The 27959-nt window shown below is 33.4% G+C and overlaps 1 protein-coding gene across 2 annotated transcripts in view; it reads left to right on the top strand.

The window, feature by feature from the left end:
- The first annotated feature begins 14605 nt into the window (after window positions 1–14605).
- The window catches only part of LOC118187809 (putative polypeptide N-acetylgalactosaminyltransferase 10), a 301999-nt gene continuing 288645 nt past the window's right edge, over window positions 14606–27959 (top strand). The window contains exon 1 of one of the 2 annotated variants that reach the window (XM_085809137.1): window positions 14606–14783. The gene's annotated coding sequence lies outside the window, so the exon portion shown is untranslated. Of the gene's footprint in view, window positions 14809–27959 lie in introns of both variants that reach the window. The other variant, XM_035358083.2, reaches the window with a different exon arrangement.

Below are 27959 nucleotides of genomic sequence, written 5' to 3'. Positions count from 1 at the left end.
AAAACTAAAACCTTTAAGTTGTATTTATAGAACGAATGTTAGTCATAATGATAATTAACGATGATATCTAATGTTCGCTTGCAGTTGTCCATTGTACGTATTTAAGCAGCTAAACTAGAAAAACTGATAAGGAATCGATAAGAAACATATGTAGGATATTGTTAAGTATATATCAGTATTTCTAAAGATAATGAAAAAGTAAATAAAAAATAAATATCACAAAACGATGAGATCTACAATGTACTCACGCGCAGCCCAAAATTTTCGTTTGGAAGCGGTTTTATGCATGCGTGCATAAGTAGACATATTCAAGTGCATGGATTGCTAGCCAGATGTATAAAAGAAATGATTTTCATAGATAGTTTAAAAAATTTTACCTTTATGATAAGATCAGAAATGGATATGTCTGATCTGTAACAGTGTAATGCACGTACACTGCGAAAAAAAAGGGGGGACAGTTCTATATCTCTCGTTCTTCTGGGCCAATTCACGAAATTCAACTTGCGTTTTTCATGTCTCGAAAGCGCGACTTAGGATATATGTATTCGATTTATATATATATCATTGTTCTAATATAGGGATTTTGACACAAAATCGGACCTTTCTCTGAACTATCATACCAATTTTTTTCCATATTTCAGTTCTACAACTCAAATTAGGCCAAACTACCAAGTTTTGTAAAAAATCGTACGAGTGGATTTTATAAATAAATCTCTCAAAATTTTAGCTCCTCAATTTTAATTGAGTTTGGTATATATTTTTTAATCTCTCTTTTTTATTAAATTTATTTGATTCTTCCTTTCACATTTCGAAATTTGGGTTCATTCCATATAAAATTCATCCATTTTTTATGATTTATTTTTAAAATTTGTATTTTTAAACAATTTTTATAAATTTTTCAAAACTTTTTTTGTATTATAAAAGTTTTACCATCATCTTAAAGTAGACGTATTTCTAAGCAAACCTGCAAAACATTACAGTTTCTATTCAAAATTTCCCAGGATATACGTGAATTTATATATTGGCACGTTGTGAAATTTGGCATATTTGTTGAAAGCGATAAAACATCAAATGTAGTTTAAACACTTTACTAAAATTATTTGGAAGTAGAAACGATGTGAATTTTTTTCCGCTCATGCACAATGTAAAAAGGTAGGAACGAAGTGCCTTTTTCCCGCTCCGGCATAATGGAAGGAAAAGGCCAATTGGTTGCCTATTACGAAGTTCGCCAAGTGAATTATTCTTGGCGCAAACTGAAAAAAATTTCGCCAAGATAAATTTTTAAATTTCTCCGTAAATTTCGCACCAAATTTTATAAAATTTAATATCTAGGCATAATTTGAGCCGTAGAATTGAAATATGGAAAAAAATTGTTATGTTATTTCAGAAAAAGTCCAATTTTGTGTCAAAATACCTATGTTAGAACAATTCTATATAAATCTCATATATATCCTAAGTCGCGCTTTCGAGACATGAAAAAAGCAAATTGAATTTTGTCAATCGGCCCAGTATAGGAGATATATAGAACTGTCCGATTTCTTTTGCGCACTGTACATAAGATGTTAAATATCAAATTATAATGTGAAATCATTAGAAGAAACAAGTGTGTGCAATGCTTAAAAATTTATTAATGAGCTCTGTGGGTAACCAATTTGCTCATGAAAATGAAAAATTTTCCATTTCGATAATACTGTGGTGAAAGGGTTTTTTTTTAACTGCTGAATCAAAAACTATAAATATGTTCTTCAGTTCCATAGACTCTTAAAAATTCATAGATGTTTAAGCATTTTTGTGATGTTAATGGTTACTTATGTCCCCTATATTTAAATATTTAAACACTGCTAAAAGTATTTAATTGTTTCTTTTTCATTCCTCATCCAATTAAAAATTATTGTTTTAAACGAAATTGAATAAATAAATAAAATTTTGATACTTTTTTCGATATATTTTTACTTTCTTATAGTAACTGAAGGTCATTTATACAAATTAATTTTAATTTACCGAATAAGAAAATACCTGCATTTCAATTGTATTTAACGCACATCAAAAATCTCAGTGGCTGAATACCTTGGAACAAATGCCTTCGGGGAGAACTTTACGTGGAAACGTGACTCGTATTTATATAGCATAAATAATTATGGAAAATCCAAAGGTCTAGTCAGTTCTGTTAAATTTAAGGTAAGAATGAAATTACCTGTGCGTATGTATCCCCTCGGTCAATATGAGCTCATAATGTAAGTATAACTATAGCTATCGATTTGTCTTATTGCTTTCGGAGAAAATGATTGCTCTCCGATTAGCAGCACAAAGTTTCTGAAAGCAGAAACCTTCATGACACTTTTTTAGCTGTTAATGTGTTTAATTGCTTTAATTAAATTCATTTTCAGTCAAATTTATATAATTTATCATGACCAATTATATATCGCTTTTATTCAGAAATAATGAGAAACGGAAACTACTATTTATGTGCTGTGAACTAGAATACACAAAATAAATGTATTCATTGCAGTATGATTTGCATACAAAAAAGATGAATAAGAAATGCTTTTTGGCCTCTTCAAACAATCTTTCTTAAAAGCCCAAAGGGAAATTATGAAGTAAAAGTTCATAAATTCGTAAAAACATGAAAAAGGGAGAATGCTTTCTCTTGCCATGTTTATTATTTTAGATGCAGTTAAAAATAATACTTTAGTATGGGTTTGAAATGATTATTATACACATTAAAACCATTAAAAACCTTAAAAATAACTTTATTTATAACTATTTTCATTGCCTTTTTTTCATTTAAATATTAAAGGAAACACTTTTCATGTAAACAAAACTTTACTTTTTAAATGCTACATACGTAAACATGTTTGTAAAATAAACATGTAGAGTCCAGGTGGGCTAACTTCTACCTGGATACAGGAGTAGCAGGAAACTACACAGAAGAATGGTTCAAACCCTTTAATAACTCTTTAAATTTTACAATGCGTCAACTCGACGCTAACAAACTTCGTCTCTATTTTGGCGGTAACTGAAAGTCCGGTAACTGAAAATTAAAAGTTGAAATGTTTAACAAGAGCTAAACTAACCTACAGTGGCGCCCGAACTAAAAGGGTGTTAGATGAGGTTTCTCCACACCTAGGATCTGGCGATAGAGTTCCCTAAAAACTCATTCGCCCCTTAAAAAGGGAAGTATATAAGGTACTCCCACTTTTCTAGCGTGCCTTCGTGGTGTAGTGTTTCTGCACGCTGGGTCGATATTCCAGAGGTCCGTGGTTCGACTCCCGGCGAAGGCGATTGCTCATTTTTCATCTCTCCGGCTTTTCCAATTAACCTAATGTCTCTACAAACAAGAAGCATTAAAGGCTACTGCAAACACAGCTCTGTTACGTAATTAATTTATTAATATATGAGAATCAAAGAACAATTACAAAAACACTATAAGTTGTTAAAAACACACACAAAAAATAAATATATGAAATTTGAAGCGATCCATAAATGGTGAGCTACTGTTTTCAAATTTGTATTTCTGAGAAATTATTGCGCACATTTTATCCCTGCTTGACGCTTAGCTGTTAATTAAATCGTTATTATTATACATCTGGTTTTTTATTATTAAATATACTTATGTAAATACGTCATATTTAATTTTGCAGGTTTCATATCCATTCAAGAATTATTTATAAACATTAATTGAAAAACATATTTTTGTAATATTTTTAATAATCGACTGGTTGTTGTTTCATACCTCTGAAGTTTCGTTCATATGCATTTTAACTCAAATAATATTAAGAAAATAAATAAACTGAGGGCGGCAAACAAGGTTGCTACTTCGGCAACGAAATATTTTCCCGATAAACCTTCAAACCCCTGTGCAATAAATTAACAGAAAAATTATTACGAAACGACCTTTTGATTAGTTTTTAAGAACGACCGGAGAACTCTATAAGCCTAGAGGCACAATTCTTGTGTGTAAACTTAAATTCTTTCCGCAAAATTAATTTCTTTCATTTGGGCCCTTCGCCTGAAAGAATGCATTCCAGGATTCTTTCCCTCTTCTCTTCTTTTTTTTTCTTAAATCGATCGATACCTTCCACATGCCGAGAAAAATAAAAAGAATTATGAGGCATTTTACCTTACATCCGAAAGTTACTATCTCTGTCTCAATCCACCATGTAATCTTTGGGATCAAAATCGTTTCAGCAAGCTGAAGATCGCAATCTCAACTTAAGTTCGGTTTTTTACCCTAAGAAAAGGTGTAATCTAAATAAAATGGTTCGTGGTTACACAGCTAAGAAGTGAAAATGTCAGTAAACTTTTCCTTCAAGAAATCATTCTAAGAGCTAAAATAGAAGAATTGAACACTCAAGAGAATATTTTGAAACTGTCGAAATTTAGCTAACCCTCCTTTTTTCCCTTTACTTTTTTCCTTATTCTGTATGTTTGAACAGTAGCATTTTCATTGCAATCTTAACAAACCTTCAGTTCTTTCCTAAACAATTACATGAGCATTCCTTGTCGATTAAAAATTATGTAACTTAAGTAAATGAGAAGCCTCAGAAAAATGTAAAAGAGCACACATTTGCTGAAGGTTGAAAACAATTATTTTCAATTACATCATGTTTTCTCTAACTTCAATTTAAGGTGCAATTATTACTGTTATTTCATTGATGCAAATGTAAATACTTTCTTATGTATTGTATTTCGACAATTATAATGCAGATATTTTAAAGGTTCCAAAATCATTTCAACCGCAGTTATCATAAATCTTAATGCCTCAAATTTCCTGTGTCCACATTGTCTGTATAGAACGAAGAGATTATTAAGTAAAACGTAACAGAAATATCATAGCTTCCACTCAAGTCAATGCAGTGATTATAAATATTTAATCTGCTTTTAAAACGCTGCATAAACACAAACTGTGAGGTTTGGAGTTCGTGGAGGCCATGTGAACAGTGCAAATCATCTTCAGTGCATAGCCCAATCCAGAGGTTTGAAAGTTCCTCGTTGGAACTCGTTGTCAGTCATGCGAATAATAAAAAAGTGATGTCAACTTGGATGTAGTATAGCCTTTGCTCCCATGCATCATTCATTATTCTATGTGTAATATATTTCCTACATATATTAAAATCCGAGGAATTATTCTTAATAACTCTGTAGTATGGCGCCTACGGTTATTTGAACCTCATATGTTTCAAGTTTACTTGCGTTTTATCTATGGTCTATTGAAGATGCTAACTAAGTAAAGCACCTGAGTTTTACCATCACAAATTTAATTTACACTCTAAAGACGTTGCAGAACTTGAACCGTGTTTGGATTTCCTAATGAACCCTAAACGGCAACCTAAATGCTTTTTAAATTTCGGCTACCAATGGTTCAGTGATAAGAGAATTGAACTCTGGTAGTTTACCCCAACTTCTAAGCCTAGCAAATGCGCTGACTGCATCCTCATTTTCATAGTTTATTCCATGTGTAACACGACTATAAGCTAATTTTCTTTTAGGACTATATCCACGAATCATTCCTTCTCTTAGGCAGAGGATTTAGTGTCCTTAGACATAACCAAACTCAACCGCATGCGTGTCAGTTCAAATTTACATGATTGCACGTTGCTTGAGATGTAGACGGTATCAAATTTAGTGATAATACGTTTGCTTTTTTATCTTACATTTTGTTTTGTTAAGCGAAGTAATCGGAGCCACAAAACAAACAACAGTCTATATCTAAAAAAGCTCCTCCTTCAAACATCAAGCTGCGCATATTCTCAAAAAATGCTTATATTTTCAATAAAAAATATTAAAAGGCTTTTCTTGTTTAAGATCATGGACTACAATTTTAAAACTTTCCGAGACTATATGAAAATATTTACGAATATTCTGTGCTAAAATCACCAGATATTTTGCCAAAACTCCATTGGTTAAAACAAAGAACGGACTTAAGTTTCAAGTTCGATATTTGTAAATCTCGTTTGGCTGCCAAAAGTTTTTATTCGGTTAATTTTTACTTCTAAAAGTAATTAATTTAATGAATGTTTTGTGAAAATCGTATTATATTACATAAGTGATAAATGGAAAATTTTTTATTCCCATTCAATTATTACGCAATCGAAAACCTTATGCACGTTAATTTCAATTAGAACATCAAAAACATTAATTTTACTTGGAACAACAGCATCTGTTAGCATTACAAAGAAATCTAAACGCAAGCTCTCTTTTAGATAACTCCGCACTAGTTAGACGATAAAAGATAATGCCATTAGATAAGAGCTTGTGTAAATAAGATTGAAATTAAGAGTAAAGAGCTTTGGATTACCTAAACAAAACAGCTCTTTTCTGCTGATATTTGTACTCTTAGACTCGATTCTCTTTTGAAGAGAGCTTTTCGGTGAAATGGTAAGAAAGGTTTTGCATATAAATCCTCTTTACATATTCACACCTAAATTCAGTTCAATCGGTTTGGAATCTTAACAGGCACACAAGAAAAACGAATTAGTATTAATAGATAATTTTAGTTGATATCATACTTCATAAACCTTGCTCAAAATAATAAAAGTTAGAAATGTAATATTTCCTTGTAAAAAATGCAAAATTTTTCTAAATTTCCTAAATTTGTTCTAGCTTTTTACAACTCGTTATTTATTACTTTTCAATGGAATCTGTCTGTTATTCTTTAATGGAAATGCTAGAAATACTCAATAACTTTCATTTAAAAATTATTCCTGATTACAAATTACCAGCGATATGCTGTATTTCAATAATTTAATTCTCAAATTCAAGCTATTCGATTTGCAACTACACACGCTACTTTTCCGTTGCGTAATATTATTATAATAGTATAACTTGAATAGCTTATTAAAAATTATCATGTTTTTTCCCTGCATGGCAATCGCAGCTTAGCATATCCTACTAGCAACTTGAAAAATCCGTGGCTCAAATTCCATCGGAGACACAGTAGGGTTATGACGTTCCTTGGCTTTAAATATTCTAATAAAACTCCACAACCGACCTAAATGTAATGGACTGTAACTTGTCGTTGCCTGTATTTTGTCGATTGGAACTCTCCAATCGTTCTTCAAATGGAAGAGAATGTAAGGAATTACCGTCATGTGTTCTTCTGGTGTAAATAGTTGACGTGTCCAGCTAACGGATCGGAAAAGCCATGATTTGAATCCCATCGAGGATATATTAGGCCTCTTGTTTTCGACATTTTGAATAAATCTCTTCTCATATATTGTAACATATTCCTTAATTAATTTACAAGGTAGAGTTAAAATGCATGCATTTCAAATTGGAAGATGTAAAGTATTAAATTCGGCGAAACATAAACCTTGAATACAATCATCGATTTCGACGGCGTCTTCTTCAGTTATTTCTCCTCTTCTACAAAAATTGTTTTGCTGTTGATGAGGGACTTGAGATTAATAGAGTTTTATAAAAAAATATATGCCAAACTAACATTGCTGTTTTCCCTAATTTTAAATACTTATTTTATACATTATAAATATTCTGGTGCAATTAGGTATGATAAAACAATCAGAATAACAATTAGACCTATACTTTTCTAATGTTTCTTGGCTAATGTGTCACAGCTAGTTTCACTGGTTGTACAATTTGGAGCCAAGCTACTGTAGTTGTCAATTTGGAAGCTAATATGTAATGTTAATTAACAAATGGACACGTTTTACTGTTAATTAACATGGCAACCAAGTTATGTTGTTAATTAACTCAACATTCAAATTGCGTAGTGCCTGAATAAGAAGCTGTTTCATAAAATATTGCGCCAAATCTCAGCGCATGATAATTTTATAAAACTATAGCGACGCTGACTGCCGAACCGAAGTGCCCGGATTCTAGTCTCGGAGAAGGAATAAATATTTGTAAATGTATAGTGTCTGTTCGGCATGGGGGCACTCGAAAATAAGCGGCAAACCGAAAGTCTTCTAAAGAGTTTGAGGTTAGGAGAAGAGGGGTGGGATACTTTCGGACCTGTCTCCTCCCGTGTGCTCTCCATCAAAATTAAGGCGGAACTGAGCAAAGTCGTACTGTCACATGCATGGTGCTCAAGTTTCTTGCCAAAAACACAGGCGCAATCTTGCCCTCCTTGGCAGGATGAACTTCTTGGGCTTGTTCTGATGTTACTGTCAGACGAGTGAAATAGATCACAACAACAACAAAATAGCCTATGGAAAAATCATCGAGCTGAATATTTACTCACTTCAATGCACACATGTTTGGAAGGTAATAAAAACACCGGTCAATGCTGAAGTTTGCTTCATGAAACATAACTTTAAGCATAAATTAACTTATAGCAAGTCTTTGTTAAAATGTAGTACCTTCATTTTAATAGGAAAAACTAATAAATAAGTAAAACATAGAAGTTTCTATAAAATTAGCTTTTATTTAAAACTCATAAAACCATTATGGAAGAAGAAGAAAAATAGTAATTTATATAGTTTAATGGGAACAAGGAGATTAAAAGATTATCTTTACAAAATTCATCTACAATTTTAATACATGAACAGAAAAAGCGTGGAGTATCTGAGAAATTTACGAACATAATTGCCTTAACTTTAAACAATGTAATTCTATTACTGAGTTTCGTTATTTATGCGCCCACGTTTTTATTATTAGTGACATAAAATATAGGTGGACTTCATAAAGAGAATTATTTTGTCTCTTAATCCCAATAAACTGTAAGATAACTTTCAGTATTTCTGTTAAGTTAAATGATCGAAAGGAACCAGGAATTTTGCTAAAAAATCAGGTTTTTTTCTGCTTTATTCCATGCTAGAAATAGTAAAATTTTGGTAATTTTAGTTTGTTCGTTATACGAAAGTATGTACAAAAAGTCATTTTAGCATTAAATTTTGAAATATCTAAACCAAGTTTTGAAAACACCTTTTCATCACATTATATTATTATTCAGAAAGCAATTTCATCTTTTAATTTTAGGAAAAACGTTTTTTTAATTTACGAAGAAAATTACTAGAGATTTGAATAAATTTATGAACAACCGCATTTTTAACAACAGTTCTCTAATTTAATTTACATACGAGTAGGAAGCTGTCGTATTTCTATTGATATCGACTCACGAACTTAGTGCTATTATTCTCACTATCTTATTATTATCGCGCTAGTTCTCACTGATATCTTTTACTGCATAAAGAGGTTTGCTTTATCTTCGAACTTCGAATAATTTCTGTTCATCACCGCTAGAAAATCCCTAGCACTACTGATGAGGAATTGCCCTATCGCCTGGGGTCTGGCTTCATGAACTACGTTCACCTGAGAATGACGTAATGACATCATAACCTTGAAACTGAAGAACGTATACTTCACTTTCTGTTTAATATTGTAGGATATTTTTAACAAAGCGCAAAAATTTAACACTTAATACCTTAAGTTAGAAGTCAAACAACAAAAATCAGCGTTATATTTTCCAATTTTCACAGTACTAGTGTCAATGTTTTTTACCCAACCATCATCCTAAGCTGCAAAAGCTAGCGTGTTCATTTGCGCTTTTCCGCATTGTTTCGTTCATTTGCGCTTTTGCAGCTGAGGATGATGGTTCGGTAAAACCATCGAAACTAGTCCTGTGAAAATTGGAAAATATAACGCTGATTTTTGTTGTTTGACTTCTAAATTAATATTTGTTCGGCGGGTTATTGTATCTTACTTAATACATTTTTATCACTTTTATCTTAAAATAAGCAAGCAGTTTGTTTTATAATTTGTTAAAGTTTCAAAACTTAGCAGATACATTTTAGATGTCGAATCTTTGAAATCATGAAAGTCAAATAGTGGAAAAAATCGAAGCAAATTTCAAAAATTCGCCAAAACACCCAAAATTAAGTTACAGATTTTCATATAAGACATTTTTTCGCTCTATTTCACAGTGCAAACAGTAAAATTCTGATATTTTTCAGTTTCGTTCGTGAAACGAAGATATTCGCGAAAAATGTTTTAACCAATTAAATTAGAAAAAAAAAATCTAAATCGAATTTTGAAAAAACTAGTTTACCCTCATCCACAAACAGAGTATATATAAAATTTGGGATTTGCTTTAAGTCAAAGCATACGAGGGCGATTTGTGTAAAAGGTCGGATGCCTTCATAGAAGACTTTCCAAGGAACATTGGCTCATATCCACGTTACAAATGTAAGAAACCACAAAACGCCCATACAGTCAGCCCGTTCGCCGGGATTCGAAACGTATAACAAGTTAGTTAAGCGACTTTACCGCTCGGACGCTGATCAGTGACAGCTTATCAGGAAGTAGTTTAAATATCGGTGACAAACTTTTGACCATAGCGACAAACATTGGGCTAAGCAAAAGTTTATAAAACAGATTATTCATATGTTATGCAATAATTGGTTCTTCATATTCATCAGTTTTTATGTAATTCTCTTAATCATTTTTCTTATTTTTCATATAAAAAGAGAACTATTTGCAACTCCCCAGCACCAGCCTTTGAAGAGAATTTTATTCAGAATTTTTAGCTGGTGCCTGTAAAACCTGTTTCTCTGTCTTTAAGCTATCATTGCAAGTATTCGAAATTCTCTTTCCTTTTCCGGTCTTTCAACCATCTACATTTATAAACAATGTCCGCATTATAACCATATATTTAATGTGTAACTGATTCTTTCGAAACTGTTTGCCGTATTTTGAAAATTTAAGAATAAACTTTTGTTCAATTATTTTTTTTTTTAACTTACGATATAAATTCATGTAAATTTGAAAAAAAAATCTAATTTTCGCTTAATTTAAACACTAGTCTAAAATTTTTATACTGTCGGACTGAGTGTCGTTCGTCTTAATTAACGTCAGGCTAGAAAAATGATAACTGGGTAATAAAAATTAAAATTATTTAATAAGCATAGGAGCCAAAAATAAATAAGTACAAATAATTTGGTATCATTAACAAATTAAGCAGCTGCAATTCTATAAAAATCAACTATAAGATTTATTTGTTGTTTAGCTTCAAATTACAGAAATTAAAACAGTTAGCAAAACTGATTTTTGACTTTAACGGCTGGACAGACAACAATAGTTCAAATTATTTACAAGAACAGATTTAAAGCCTAAGAACCTGGATCACTACCCCATGACTACTAATGTATTTTCAATGCAAGATAAACTGATAGCAGCACTATAAGGTATTTTCTCCATCCTTTCCGCATGCCTTTGCCGTGCCCTTTAAAAGGGTGAGTAAATTTCTCCCTCCTATCTGCAGCCTTCGTGGTGTAACCCGTAGCACACTCGGCAGGTATTCGAGAGGTCCAGGTTCGAGTCTCGGCGACGGCATTGCTTTTTCATGTGCGCCTCCTTCAAAAAATAATACACTCGAACTAAAAAATGTGGTGGATGAGGATTCTTCACCAACAGGATTTGACGTTTGGTCCCCTAATCTCCAGTCGCCCTTCAAAAGGGAGAGTATATAAGGTTTTTTCTCGCTCCTTCCCGCATGCCTTCATAATATAACGGTAGCACACTCGGCACGTATTCGAAAGGTTCACGTTCGGCTCCCGGCGAAAGCATTTCTCATTTTCCGTGTTTCCTACTCCAAAAATTCTAATGAGTCTGCAGAGGCGCCGAACTAATAGGTGGTGGATGATAATTCTTCACCGCCCAAATTTGACGATTGGTCCCCCAGTTACCAGTCAGCCTTTAAAAGAAGGAGTATATAAAATATTTTCTCCCTCCTTTCTGCACGTCTTCGTGGTCTAATAGTAGTACACTCGGCGCGTATTCAAGAGGTCCAGGTTCGAGTCCCGACGAGGGCATTGCTCATCTTCCACATCTCCTGCTTCAAAATAACGTAATGACTCTACAGCACATCAGGACGAAGATGTCAACCCTCTCTCTCCTGAACTTCACTTATTGCTCCTTATTTATACTCACTTCGTTTACACATTCTGACGGAATGGACAAAACAGTAGAAATGCAGGAAAGATTCGCAGTAAGGTGTAGCATGTTAATTCAAAGAAATTTTGCAACGATACTTCCTTTTTTCTTTTATGCATCTTTAGAACCAATACATATTGAGTTATTTCTGTTCTACATGGGCCAAAGGGTATTTGTAAGTTCAAGAAAGAAAGGATTCCAATACGCGTGATTTCCTTTTGTTCTCTGGACCTGTCAAATATCCAGGGAAGGAATGCACATTTTGCTGTATTTGATTTACTAAAATATGACAACGCACACTAGAGCATAGCTACAAACTTCGAAATATGAAAAACCAAGAGATTCTTGAACGTGAAAACAGAGTTTTCGTGAAGATTTTGGGATGGTCGGCGAGGGAGATTCAAAACACGTTTATTTTATAATGCATGATTCGCAACTATTTATAATATTATTTTAATTTAAAATATATTAATGTTTAACTAGTATTTTAAAACGCATTTTCTCTGGCTAATTTCACTTTATAATTTTCTTACTTTTTTATACAGATAAAATCCTGAGTAGGAAAGAATTTATCAAAGTACGTTTTTAAATATGTCAAAATAAGATTAATAAGTAACATACATAACATTCTACTATTTACTGATGTAAAACAAAATTAAATACGAATATTAATTGGTTAAAACTTGGCTTAATCTCCATAAAAATCTCGATAAATATCTACAGTAGATTAACGCAATCCAGAACATATAAAATATCCTAAAAATTTACTCTGAAATTAACTAGAGAGGAGGAAACCAAATTTGCACAATTAAAGTTTCATTAATTCAACAATTTCGTTTGAGCTGGGAAACATTTTCCTTTGTAATTTTCCTTAATAAAAGTTAAAAATTAAAAAACGGAAGAGTTGGAAGCTATGCTAGGGTACCTGTCTGAGAAAATGCCTACATGGAAGGTCTTTAGAAGAAACTGTATTAACATTACGCATGATCAAAACCCTTGAAAACTCTCACTCAGCCAGCTAGCCGAAATTTGAACTCAGATTTAACTTTGGTTTGATTTCCTTTATTTAACTATGGCAAGGTACACGAGGGCTATCTGCCTAAGGGGAGGGATGCTTTTGCGCAGGATTTCCTAAGGCAAACTGTCTCGTACCCGCTTTACACATAGAAAAAAATACAAAAACAACCATGCCGCCATTCCGTACATCGTGAATTGAAACACATGTCGAACTACCAGTATTTAGCAAACTTACTGCACAACTGCTAGTGGGGCCCCAGATTGAACTACCAATGCTCAATGGTCCTATTTTCTAGACGACTAGTGAGCTCATTTTTATTAATTATGGAATAAGTAAAATAAAGTTGCAGGAAACAAGCGTGTTAACTAACTGGTTAGTGTTAACTAATTAGTTTCAATTATTAAAGAATGCTTGTAAGGTGTTTATCCCGCCTTCTTAGCATGCCTTCGTGGTGTAATGGTCACGCACGTATTCCAGAGGTCCGTGGTTCGAGTCCCGGCGAGGGCATTGCTCATTTTTTACATCTCCTACTTCGAAATAGTCTAATGTCTCTACAAAGACGCCCGAACTAAATTGGTGGTAGATGATGATTCCCCAGCACCAGAATTTGACAACTGGGTCCTCTAATCCCCAGTCGCCCTTTATAAGGGGAAGTGTATAAGGTATTTCTCCTCCTTTTTAGCATGCCTTCGTGGTGTAGTGGTGAGCACACACGGCGCATATTCGAGAGGTCGGCGGTTCGAGTCTCGATGAGAGCATTGCTCATTTTTCATATCTCCTGCTTCGAAATAACCTAATGCCTCTACATGCTCGCTAAGTAATTGAAATAATAAAATATTTTAAGGTGATATAGAAGTAGAAAAATTATTTAGAAATTAAAAGAAAAAAGAGTAAAACTGAGAAATTAAAAATGATGGAAAAAGAAACCAGTTTTGCGCACAGAGAATATATAAATTACATTTATCTTTTTTTTAATTTTTGTTTCAAGCATTTGTTAAATAACATTACATTCTTGTTATGTAACAAGTTACCTTTCTAGATTGATATTAATTTTATTGTGTCATATTTATGTGACAAAATATTGTCTACATATAAAATACTTTTAAGAAGTATTAAAATGATTTTAAACTGAAATCTGACGCATTAAATTAAAAATGGCAAATTATTTGAAAACGCTTTAGTGAGAATACGACTAAATTTATAATTAGTGTGTTTAAGTTTCAGGATTTAGTGCAAATTTCATCTGTTCTTTATTTTTCAATAATCCATGGGATTTGTAGTAAATTCTGACAAAGAAATTCTCTCACTCTGAGTAAAAACAGTTCAATGAACGTTACTACTCGAACTAATTGGTTTTATTATGCAAGCAGTAGATTACGTTAAGGCCTTTTCCCAATTTAATGAATCTCCCCCACCCACCACGTTGACAAACAAACTTCTATCCTGACTCAGAATCCACTTTTAAAGCAAACTTCACCGCATCACAACCACTTCAACAATGCTTCCTGGAAAGACGCCGCTCCGCGGATAGCGTCTTTGTGTTTCCCTGATTCAATCAATCTATTCGGGAACGCAGAGAAGAGGGCAAGGGGAAACACAATTGCACGAATAGGGGGCGCTGTTTCCTAAGTGACGTCATCCACGCGAGGCACTCGCCCCTCCCTGAAGAGATCGAGATAGTCAAGCTCTGCTATTACTTGTCGGCTAGTTGCCGATCGGGTGAGGTTAGCGAATAAGCGGCTAGGAAATTTGCTTCTGCGGCCGGTGTCTTAATTTAACATTAAAGTTTATTTCGGCTAATAACTAGATGTCAGCCCAGGATGTGCAGTATTTTGTAGTCTAAAGAGTATACGGAAGCAGTTAAAGAGGCAGTGAGGTAATAAACTTTGTGATTGTTTGAGGTAAGGACATTTTCCATATGATCATTCCCATACTTTTTAGAACTTTTCAAGTTCTGTTTTCGAGATCCTTGTCAATATAAAGCGCTGCTTCGAAGTTGAAACTAAAGTTTTGGCTGTCAGTTCCTTGGGTCCCTGCATCAGTACATAAATTTTCAGTGTGATATCAATTTTTCGTATTTTCATATATTACATTAATATAGGAATTTATATATAAATGTTGCCTTTGTTGTTAGGATTTTGTTTATTGCTATACAATATTACATCATAAATGTCAAACCGAACCATATTTCTATTTCAGTACAAAACAGTTTTATATGAAACTACCAAGAATAATTTGGGTATCACAGACGAATACATCTTACACATAAATATGTTAAAATTCAGCGTAAAATATTAAACATATTAAGCTATTAATTTGCGAGCGAGGGACTTAATTATAAAAAATATTTCAACAGAATTGACTAGTAATTGCACAGCAACACATGTGCAACTCTGCATAACCGCGTGTTTGCGCTTATTAAATAGTACTATTAAAGGCAAAAATGTAGCTTAGATTTAAGGAAACTAATCGTATACACTGCAAGTATTTGGGAAATAAAGCGACAGGGGAAATTCTACTTTTGTAACAGCATTTTTCAACACATCATTGCAAATCATGAGTACTGAAGTAATGTAAAATGTTCTTTCCTGCTGAACAGTAATAAGATAGCTTCTCATTCATAAACATCTTTTTCCCAGCGATTTGTTATAAAGATTTTACAGTAAATAAAAGTGGAAAGTTATAGTAGCCACATTATTATAATTCCAATACATAGGCTCAAAAGAACTGCTAAGTTATTGTAAAGCTCAAAACTGCATTTAGCTAAAAAATAATTATGTTCTCAGTTGAAAAATATTTTGAACTATTCCTAGATTTCAATCACTTTTTGTATCTATGTTAATAAAGAAAGGATAGCATTCACTTAATGGACACAAATTTATTAAGTCTTACTATTTTTTTCCATCGATAAAACGGTCGGTGATTAGATTTGAGGCAAAGAATAAGCAAATAAATTTTCAATAAGCTATCAGTTCTCCTTTAGTTTTCCAAATTTAAGTACAAGAATGCAAAAGCATATCACCTTTAAAAATATAATAATAGTTCTTCAGATAACTCAATGTAAAATACAGACCAATTGGCCTTTATATTTTTTTAGGAATTGCAAGAAAGAAGACTACATTATATTTAAACGTATTATGAACTTTAAATTCTTTAATAAATTTCGCATAAAGTACGGAAATAAATAATACCTTTAGGTAAAACAATGGCTTGTCTGTCAACAAACGTGGGATTTCAGTTCCAATGCAAAAGGTACTTGAAAATTATCTTCACTCTTAAATAAGGATTTTTTTCAAAATTTTACATGTCTTCGCTCTCTAATTCGAAGCATATTCGATAATTTGTAATTCTGTGCAAAGTTATCATATCTAGAGGCGTTGATGGAATAAATTTCTTTCAGGCTGTATGGATCTGTAGCTTAGTCTAAAATAGGATCTCGATCATGAATGATCATGATGACGATTTCTATTTCACATGACGAACTCCTGATTTGCTATAGTTTTTTTAATCATTCCCTTAACAAGTACACTGAAAGATTACTTGGTATACGTATTTTAACATGATTAAAAATATTGTAAAAAATTTAATTATTACGGCTTATACGTATGCGTGCGTACAAGAAAGAGCAAAGTGCTATTATAAGACACTATGATGAGTATTAACGAGAATCCTCATTCCTAATAAATTTTATCAGTGGATAAATATTCTAAGGGGAAGGAGGACTTTAAAATAGCTAAAATCAACCAAAATATTGAATTTGATTTTTTACTCTCGTAATATTCCATATATGTAACTACATCTTATGCAAAAACACCGAATTCAAATATTCTAATTTTTAAAGAAGTTACAAGCATTTAAATGTATAAACAATGTAAACTTTGCCCTTTAAATTTTGGAGAAAATGTAAAAAAAAAATGTATTTCAACAGTTATAATTTATATATTTGCCCAAAAGAAGTGTTTATTTCTAAAAAAAAGACTAGAAGTGTCAAGATTGACAACTATTAATGAATCCAACTTTGGTTATGTAAATGCTATACGTGTAGAGCATGGGGAAACTCGTTTTTCCTATTCGTTGCAAAAAAGCAGGATCAACGTCGCTTGAACCAAAGCAAAAAGAGAAGTTTACCTGCTTGGGAAAAAAATAGAAATAGTAAAAAATATTGTAAAGCATTAAAACATAATGTAAATGTGACAAATGAAGGTAAAACATATGGTGCGGATGAATTTTAAAAGTTTCATTGGATATAATGCATAAATTGTTTCTCCCTATAACTTTTAATCACATACCAATTTGAGATATGTTTATATTTTTCATATTTAATATAATGATATTAAAAATAGTTAAATGATATGAAAATGTTATCTAGTATTTACAAATTCATATTGAAAGTTAATTTGCTGTTTCTCATGACCATGTATTAAAGGTAAGTTTGAAGAAAAAGTTTAAATTCGGTTTTCACAAAACAAATTTTTTGGCAGTTCCTATGTCTTGAAAATGCTCCCTGCGACTCATTTTTAGTTCAAAATTAATGATATTTGGAAGAAACTATCTTGTTATATGTTACAGTAGAACTATGTATGCACTTTTGGATATGAGGTTATTAAGAAGTTTAAACTTGTGATAATGTTTAACAAAAGGTGATATTTTTCCGAAACCTGGGTTTAAGTTCCCAAAATTCCTTTTTAAAATGTTTGATTCATCATATTCAATAACGGATACAGAAAATCTTTTGTTAAGTCTTTATAGCTAACTTAAAGGAAAAATTAGGAACAAATATTGAAAATTAGAGAGCAAGGAGGATTTTTAATCTTTAATTAAAATAATTAATTATTTGTTTTAAAAATATTTAATTTAAAATAAATTGAAATTTTGAACATATATTTTATAAACTGATGTTATAATATGTATATGTGTAAAAGTTCTTGTTGAAAACACAAAAACTTAAAAAACTAATTTTTAAAGTCCACCGTCCCCTTAAAACAACTTATACATTACATACTACAGAACTGGAAAACTTAAAAAAGTATGGAATACTACGCGAAACCAAATTGAAAAGAAAAAACTCATTGAGCAATCTTGTATAAAATTAATGTTTGTGTCAAAATAATGACTACGGAATAAACTAAAATTTTCAAGCCTTACTTTCCATTACGAATTAATCTTGGTTAAGTTAGGAAGCGACTGCAGTTTAGCAGGTTTGCCTACTATCGTTTGAACAACTATTTTTAAACATTAATATTTAGTTTTAAATAATCACTTTCTTTCCTAGAACGTTTTCAATGCAAGGTATCCAACACATTCTGTAAATTCTGCAGTTAATTTTTTTTAACCTATCATACGAAAATTATGATCTTGAAAGAACGGCAGTTTAAAAAATATCTTGCCCAGTATGGCAACAATTTGGTTTGTTTGTAAGTATCGCGGGTGTATTAATTGAGGTTAAACAACCCTACATAATGTATTTTAACATTGCAAAACACCTCTCTGCTTAGAGGAAGATATGCCTCCATGGAAGGCCTTCTAAAGAAAACTGGCTCATATTTATCTTACACTTGCGAAAAACCCAAAAAACCAAATATGCAACCAGCCCAATAATGTAGGATCGAATTTAGTCGACTTCTTAACCAACCGGTTCCTAGCCAGGACTTATACATAATATGAGCAATAATTCAGCTTTAAGCTGATTCTGCAATAAACGTTTTCAACAAGAGAGTTTTGCATGCTTTTTATAAAATATTAGTTAGGGGAAAACGCATATAATTTATTAAGTGTAACGTTACTTCGGCAATACATTTACTCATAATTCCTTAGTTTCTCCTCCAAACTCAAACATATTTTAGCATAGAAACATATAAAGTTAAGAGGTGCGTGTTTCATATTTTCGTGACAGTAATTTCTTCATTTCCTTTAAAATATTCAGAAACCTTACAATAGTTTGCACTCAGCGATTTCATCTCAAAAAGCAAATACGCATACGAGATTAATACCTTCACATACCGTCTTTTATCTTCCAAAAACAAAATCTGTAATCGATATTATATAAATAAGCATTATTATGCACTTATTATTTATGTAGGAATCTTATACGGCTTTCAGTATTAAAGACTAACTCGTTAAGTAATAATCATTTTGTTTTGTTTTGCCGCAATATAAATAACAGAGAAGTAAATCATTTCATTATTACAGTAATTAATCTTAGTTATGTTTTCTATAGTAGGTCATCAAATTTTCAAGTATTTTCTCAAGTAATGAATTTCCTTTTCAGAGCCAGATAAATAATTTCCTTTTGCACACATTGTACATCTGCTTCTTCATCTATAATTGTCCTTCATTTGAAATCGAAGTTTCAGAATTTAGATGAAAATTAAAAATGCTTCAGCATTATGTACATTCATGGGCAAGGATAATTACACTCATGTCCATAAATTAAGGATAATGCAAAATCAGGCAAAGGAAGAGTTAGAAGCAAAACAAATTTGACTTATTTGTAAAGATTATTTATTAAACAAAAGGTAAAGAGCATAAAAAGATGCTATATGTTTGATATTATTAAAACAATTAGCGATTTTTTTCTCCCTGGAGCAAATTACAAAAAAAAAAAAAAAAAAAAAAAAAAAAAACACCTATTTACAAAAAAAAAAAAAAAAAAAAAAAAAAAAAAAAAAACAATATTACATGGTTGGTATGATTGTTAATACATTGTATGTCTCCCAGACGATGCAATACAGTCCGTACAACGCCTAAGCATGCTGAGTATCAAACTATCGATCTGAATTTGGGGGATATTACACCATTCAAAAAGCAATGCTCTCCGAAGTTCCGGTAGACATGTAGGAGGAGGTTGACGGGCTGCAACTCGTTGGCCAAGCATGTCCCACACGTGCTCTACGGGATTCAAGTCCGGTGAGAATGCTGACCAGTCCATACGGGTGATATCCTCCGATTGAAGGCATTCGCTTACGATGTTTGCACGGTGAGGACGGGCGTTGTTATCCATAAACACAAATTGTGCGTCCATGGCGCCCCGAAACAAACGTACATGTTGTTCCAGAATGACATCCCGATAGATTTGGCTTGTCATGGTTCCAATTTGAACATGCAGGTCAGTTCTGGAACCCAGAATAATTCCACCTCAAACGAGCACTCCTGCACCACCGTAACGGTGTCGTTCAATGATGTTTTCTTGGTGGTAACGGGTACCAGGAGATCTCCATATGAAAGCCCGGCGAGAATCAGACTGCAAGCTAAACCTGGATTCGTCGGAAAACATCACACAAGCCCACTGTTGTGGTGTCCACAATGCATGCTCTCTACTCCAGGCTAACCGCAGGCGACAGTGAGTTGCAGTAAGTGGTCCGACAGGTCTATAGACCAATCTTCCCTAAGCGTCTGTACACGGTCTGCCCTTGAAATCGTACCAGTGGCTAAAGAGAGCTGACGAGACAGGTCTGAGGCTGTGCTCCGCCTGTTTCTTTTGGCAGTAACTGCCAAATACCGGTCCTTATTCGGCGTTGTAACTCTGGGGCGACCTGTGCTGTTACGTCTACTCACATTACCATCATCTTGGAATCGTTGCCAAAGCCTGGAGACGACACTTTGGGCAATTCCAAGTTCGTCTGATACTTCCAGTTGGGTACGCCCACATTCCAGACGGCCGATGATTCTACCACGTAAAAAATCATCCAAATGCGTCCTTTGTGTCATAACTCTTCGGTTATTGCACTGAAATGCTTATAAAGCGCCTGCGAACAATTTTACTTCTTTGCCTGTATTCCTTACATATCGCTCTCTTACAGTCTCGTCATTGTGACGTACCATCGGTGTTATCTGGTTACTTCCTGAAATTTGCATATGATTCTTGAAGATGTGTGTAGTGATTTTACAGGTGATATATTTATTTTAGAGTTCGATTTCCGCATGACTCCGAATTATCCTTAATTTATGGACATGAGTGTATTTTACCTCAAGTGGTAATCAGTAACAAATATAAATTTATGTTCTGTAAAGAAATTCACTTGCCTTTGTAATTCACTGAAGGATTTTAGATATTTTACCGAAGACTTAAATTTAGAAGTCATTAAAATATGAATTAGTAACCAGCCAAAGTATTTCAATTATGCCAAACTAATATTGAATTTTGTTTTCTTACGAAAGCATGGAATGTTTTAAAGGCAGAGCTTTTTTAACATAATGGGCGTACCAGCGGTGGAGCCGTAAAACCACTGGTAGTCCGATCGGGTTTCAAATTAAACGTGAATGGGCTTGGTTGCAAAGTTCTTCATAGAACTCCTATGTGTAGGGGGAATTCCTAGTTGACAAAGGTTCCCCCATTCCTACGTGACAAAGGTTTCTCTTATCTCATGAGTGCTTTGTCATAATCTAAACGATACTAATTCTTACATACTTTGCTGGATTGCATCATTTGCTTTTGACAGTGATAGTTCACATTTTTATGTTGTTCGTAATATCTGAAACGGAAAGCATGAGTATTCTATTCTTTATGAATCTGCGATCAAAATGTTTTTATAGGAAAAAAAGTTTCAATAAGGGGTGAAATTATTCTATTAAATTTGAATATAAGACGCTAATAACATAGGTGTAAGTTTTTCAGAGAGAGAGATCTAATTACTAAGCATTACTTCTTTATTAAATTATGTCAAAAGTTTATTCATGAAGATATATCAGAAGCTGTGGTGAAATTGTTATATGTTAGAATTTTACTAAGAGATTAACTAAATAAAAATTAGTTACATATTGTTTCGATCTCTTACTTCCATTTAGTTTCTTCATTAATGTCTGTTACTGCAGAGTTTCATTTCATTTTACAACATGTACCTTCTATTCATTTTCTTCCCTCAAGCTTCATATGTAATATTTCCATGATTCCTCCCCTCTTCGAATACGTTGTTCAATTTACAAACTCATTTTTACTGCAGCTAGACCGCCATATCTCCAAATGTTTTAAGAATATTTCTAATAAAAGTTGAACCTTTTAATATGTAATTACAATCAATAACAAAAACAATACCGTCCAATAAATACCAAGTTTTTCTGTCATATTTCAGACTTGTCATATTTCAGACTATAAATGGCCACTAAAAGATTTTTCTCTGAATTTGCAGGAAGAAGAGTTATATCTTTCAATCAAATTCCACTTATTGTCGCTTGATATTTCATGTAATTAAAATTTATTTAATATCTTTAAAACTTAACACGGTGGATTTCTAATGACTTCTCATATTTAGCTCAAATTTCTTTGACAATAAAATCATACATAACAAAGGGAAAATTTTTATTCACTTATGAAAACGAAAATATTAACTAAAAGAATAGACTGAGCTTCTTATGAAAGTAGAATGCACGTTTGCTTCAAATTAGAAGGAGGCAAACACAAAAAGTTTGTCTTTATATTATCATAATACTATATGTATAACTTAAAATTACAGATTTTATCATCAGGAATTTACAATGAATAAAAAAGTATTACACGTGTGTCTTTTCAATAGCGTATCAAATCTCCTTATATCAGGAACACATGCCTGACGCAAACACATTCCAAGGAGCTAATATGAAGACAGACCACAGATACGGGAAAGAACTTAAATCGGAGGAAAAACGTTTCCTCACCGTCAAAGTACCACTACCATCAATACTCCCCTATCAGCCCAGTACAGCACCCTGTAACAAGCCACACAGTTTGATGCAATTCTGCAGAGATAAAAATTTGATGCTTAAGCTCCACACCAAGGCTTAATACAAAGGAGCCGTTATTAGCTTACATGTACAGGAGGTAGACAATGAAAAGCGTAACACTTTACTAACAGCGCGTAGACCCTCTTTTGGAAGCCAATACTCCATCAGTTCTTTTTGGAAATGAATAATAATATAGCCTTTGTTCATTCTGTAAAGGTATTTAATCTTTCAAAACATGTATCGCGTTGCAAAACAGAGGCTATTTAACTCGCGATGTTGGAGAAAGAAACTATTTTCCGTTACTGTTGTACAGCATATTTCAAATAGTCCTTATATCATTAAGGCCTGTCAGCTGTGCAAGAAGTGGAAGATGTCCATACTTGCTTATAACCTTCGAAACCTGTTGGTTACTAGTTTGAGGTGCGAATTAGTGAATTGTCCTCTTGAAATATGGTACATTCCAAGGGTTGCAAAGTTTGAATAGCTGAACGTTGAATGCCTGGTTTTTCAAATGATAGTCCTCGACAGTGATGCAATAGTCAAGCAATACTTCCAGAGTTTTTCATAACATTGCAAATGACTCTTCGTTTGAACGAGACGTACTAGATGATATACCCGGTTAAATGCTCTTCACATAAGACGCGGAAAATATACGGTGAAGGTAAATTCATCACTGAAAAATACACATTTTTCTATTATTGCTATTCGCGTTTGGAATTTTAGGACACCATTGAGATCTGCGCTTAACATACGCGCTGGTTATCAGTGGCTTCACTAGAGTTATCTACCTGTGAGTACTAAGCTGCAGATCGGTAGCATTTTGTAGAAAATGATATCTATGAGAAAATATTAAGTTATGGAATAATTCGAGTAGCTTTTATTTTATGCTTTTAGCTGCAATTCCTTTCAATAGTTTAACATCCTAATTATATCTTACCTCAGCAATTTTTAGATATTTAGACCAGCGGTTTTACGGACCACCGGTGGTCCGTAAAAACGTTTTGATGGTACGCAGAAAAATTGGGACATTATTTATATTTTTATGAAGATTCAATTTAAATAATAACGAGTAATAAAACCTATTATGGAATATGGATTATACTTTTATTCTAAATTTTAGATACTATTTTTAGCGAAATTCCTTCTGAATTTAGCGACTTTTTAGCTACTTTTGCAGGTATATCTAGCGACATTTGAAAGTCAAAGTTGGCATCCATGGATATGCTGCTGTAATCAATAATAAAGCAAACTGGAATTCTGTTTCCGTTTGAAATACTAACAAATGCTATTGCGGTCACACAGTTTTTCTTCGTGTCAACTTAATGGATTTTTATGAGAACCATCTGCCTTCTTGTTTATAATTGCATCACTGGAAGATTCCGTTTCTGTTTTATTTAATTATTGATCGATGGCGCCATTGCTGAGTAAGTCATGATTGTTATGTTTACAATAATTAAAAATTGGCGGTATAACACTTTCAGTTTATTGATATTGCTTTGCGTTTGCCGGCTTGTTCTTGCTTTTCGAGAAGTTCCTTTTCGGTGATAAGGAAACGTGAAGCTTTCTGTACAAGAAGGTAAGCTTTCTATACTTTTCATATAATTTTTCAATGTTAACGAAACAATATATGTATCAGTGAGATGTTAATAGTGTTTAAATTACTACTCATAATCAGGGGTGTAGCCTGATTTTCCATAAAAACATGCTGCTGAAAACCAAATGTTTCGAAAATTATATTAACAAATGAAAATTAGAATTACATATTATCAGGTTCAATGTTCCGTCTAACCTTCTTCGGGAACATGCAAGGACCTGACTCGGAACAGAGAGCTTACTAAAGCTATGTTCAAAACTGTGGGAAGTAGACAGGATACACAAGAAGGGTGTACAAAACCCTTTATTTTTCTCTATTTACAATAATTTCCGTACTTCGGAATACAATGACAAACCACTTGTGGTCTAAACGTAAGAATATAAAAAAATATAACTAAACACTAACTTAACTTTGAAATAATAACGTGGAAGATTGGCCTTATATTAACAGGAAGCCGTATGTAGTACAGAGAACTGTGAACACTACAATACGTTTAAAAATTATCAAGAGGATTAAAACCTCTAGCCTGGAAGGCAACCAGCAACTGAGTAAAACTTCTAAGGTAAGCGGCCTGCTTCGACTCACTGCTTCCTCTCTCTTGCTTGGCAAAAAGCCACAACTTAAATACTTGGCGTTCGCCAGACAAACTTTGCATAAATACATTAACGCTTATAATTCTGCCCGGAAGTAGAACATAAGAAGTGATAGTAAAGATTTAAAATAAAATAAACGTTAGTAAAACTTAAGATCCTTACATACTTCCCGCCAGAATTAATTAGTTTGAAACTGAGGTCTAAAACGACCTTGTTGAAAACTTTTAGCTCTAGAATCTAACGCGAGGCCAATCTTTTACAAACATAACTTCGCTAGAAACTAGAAATTTAAAAGAAAGAAATTTGTTACAATATGTCTATGTGTTCAACACTTCCTCCTACAATCAAAACACTAACGTGTTAAAATTCAACATACCAAGACCTCGTAACACACCCTAATTTCAACTCTAAACCCTGAGGTACTATTCTGAAAGTGGCTAACTCTGAATTGTAGCGTCAGAGAGCCTAACTACATCATTCAACCTTTAACACATATTCTCCATGATTTAGTCTTTTTACAGTCACACGAATAAAAAAAAATTTTAACATTACTTTCACTTTTACCATATCACGGTATTTCTTAACATTTAAAATAACAGTTCACATTGTATATAAGAACATATTAACATGCCGTTAATTTTACACATTTGAAAACATACATTAGTAGTACATTGTTAACTTCTATTCTTTTCAAAGCAAGTGCCAATTCTTTCTACATTGAAATAATACATTTCAAAAAGTCTTTCAGACTAAAACTTCTTTCTTGCCAGAATGTTTTAAATAATATTTATACAATAACTTTTTACAATATTTAAGTCTTTACACAACGCTATTATACATCAACTTTAGTTTTACGCGCGAGCAATTAAAAAACATAATACCAAAATCGGTAACAACTCATTTCTCGCCCTTTTGGCGATAAAGGTAGACCTCGCATGAGGTAAAACTTCTTGAAATCTGCCACTTGCAGTAAGAATGAAAGATTAACTTAAGTTTGCAAAGTAACATAAAATTTTACTTATCTTTGTGATATTCGGACATTCTTTTCTGGGCCCAGTCTTGAAAGGTAGTGCAGATTGCAGTTTGATTTATGCTCCTTCTTGTTCGGGCTCGCCCTTCAGTGCCTTCGTCTAGATGCTTTCTTTTTTCTCCAGTTCGGTCACCCTTGAATACCTGCTTTTTCGCTTCTGCCTGTGGTCTTGGTCGTTTGATGGCAGCTGGAATTGGCGGAACCGCGAAACTTCTTTCGTGTTCCTGCTTGGACCTCTTTGCTGGCCGTTCAAATTTTCCTTGTAACTTTTCCTCCGCCGCTGATGGCCCTTCCGCAGTTCGGCGACATTTGCTGCGGAGAGTCCTGTCGGATGAGTAGATCTTCCGTTTTAGAGCCGGGTTATAGTTGCCGTCATTTCTCCTGGCTCTCTTTGCATACGTCGTCCTTCTCCCTTCTTCACTCTGGGGGTGTTCGTGAGCTCTCTTTTCTGGACGGTGGAACGGCTTCTTTTTCTAGTTACCTTCAATTTTTCCGCGGGGAAACTTTCTTTTTACTTGCTCCTGCCTCTTAATGGCTTGCCCTTGTACTTGTCGTTTTTCCACCTCTGGAGCTTGTGCCTGCAGTGTCTGCCGTGCCGGATCCTGCAAATGATCTGAAAATATTTGCATTTTATTACGATCATAGTAGGGTTTGATTTGATCAATGTTTGCGGAGCAGGTTTCACAATTTCTAGCTTTTAACACTACTACAGCGTGAATTATTTTCTTCTACGACATATGGTCCTTCAAATCGTGGAAAAAATTTGGCAGTTTTATCTTCTGGTGCTGAAGAGTGTGAATGCTTAATTTTTAAAACTTCATCCCCTACTTTATAAGTTACTCCCCGTCGTTTCAAGTCATAATAGAGTTTCTGTTTTCTCTGTGCTACTTCAGTATTCTTCTTTGCTTCCTTAATTAGTTTTTCTATATCACCCATTTTAAATTCTGGGGCTCTTTGTTGCACATAAAATAATTTATCTAACGGCGTTATAATCTTTCTGCCTAAAAATAACTCAGCAGGAGTTTTGCCCGTTGTATCATGTTTTGCGGTCCTAAGGGCGAAAGCAAATTCATTGACATAGTTATCCCTGCTTTTATGAAAATTTTTAACATAACTACGGATAATTTTCACTATATTTCTATTGACCCGTTCCGCTATATTTGATTGCGGCCGATACGGGACCATTTTTAAATGACGTATGCCCAGTTTTTGGCACATGTCTTCAAATATATTACTTACAAATTGAGGACCATTATCCGATATAACTTTTAGGGGCGCCCCGTATTTTAAAATATATTTATTTAAAATAGAATCAGTAACTAATTTCGCGGAGGCTAGTTTTAAGGGAACAATTTCGGTCCACTTACTAAAATGATCAACCATAACAAGGAGATAGCGACTTTTATTTAACTGACTTTTTGGGAAAGGGCCCAATAAATCGATGCCAATTATTTCATTTGGAAATTCGGATTTAATGCTATTTAGAAACCCGGCCGGGCGGAAATTAATATAATTAACTGCCTGACATGTTGGGCAGGACTGGACATACGCCCTTGTTAACTTTTGCAGTTCAGGAAAATAGACTGCCTCGCGTACGCGTTGGATAATTTTTTGAATACCAGCATGAGAAGCTAAAGGGCTGTCATGGAGCTCCTGCAGGATATTTAATCTAAGACTAGCTGGGATAACAGGTCGAAATTCGTTGTTGGAATTCGTAGTTTTTGTATAAAATAATACACCATCTATTAGTTCGTAATGGGCCGCCCTATTTCTTATCGCCACAATATCTTGGTGGCTAAAATTTTCAGGATCGTTTAAATACTCATAAATGCTTCCAAACTCAGGATCCTTACCCAGTTCGGTTATTACAGTTTCTCGGGAATTTATTGTACATGCTGTGAGCATTGCCACCTTTACAGTATTACCTTGTTCATCTATTTTAATTCTTGATAGGGCATCTGCTACGATATTTTCCTTTCCGGGGGTATGCTTGATTACCAGATTATATTCTTGTAGCTTGAGTGCCCATCTTATTAACCTTGGGGATAAGTTTTTCCCTGAGTACAATCTAGTTACCGCCGCATGATCAGAGTACACTGTTATTGGCGCCTTTCCAAAATAGACTCGGAACTTTTGCCC

The sequence above is a fragment of the Stegodyphus dumicola genome, chromosome X2, assembly GCF_044657685.1.
Source record: "Stegodyphus dumicola isolate Sdum_Otavi_A_Nest chromosome X2, ASM4465768v1".
In the NCBI taxonomy this organism is placed as follows: domain Eukaryota; kingdom Metazoa; phylum Arthropoda; class Arachnida; order Araneae; family Eresidae; genus Stegodyphus; species Stegodyphus dumicola.
This window is presented reverse-complemented; position numbering and strand designations above follow the sequence as displayed.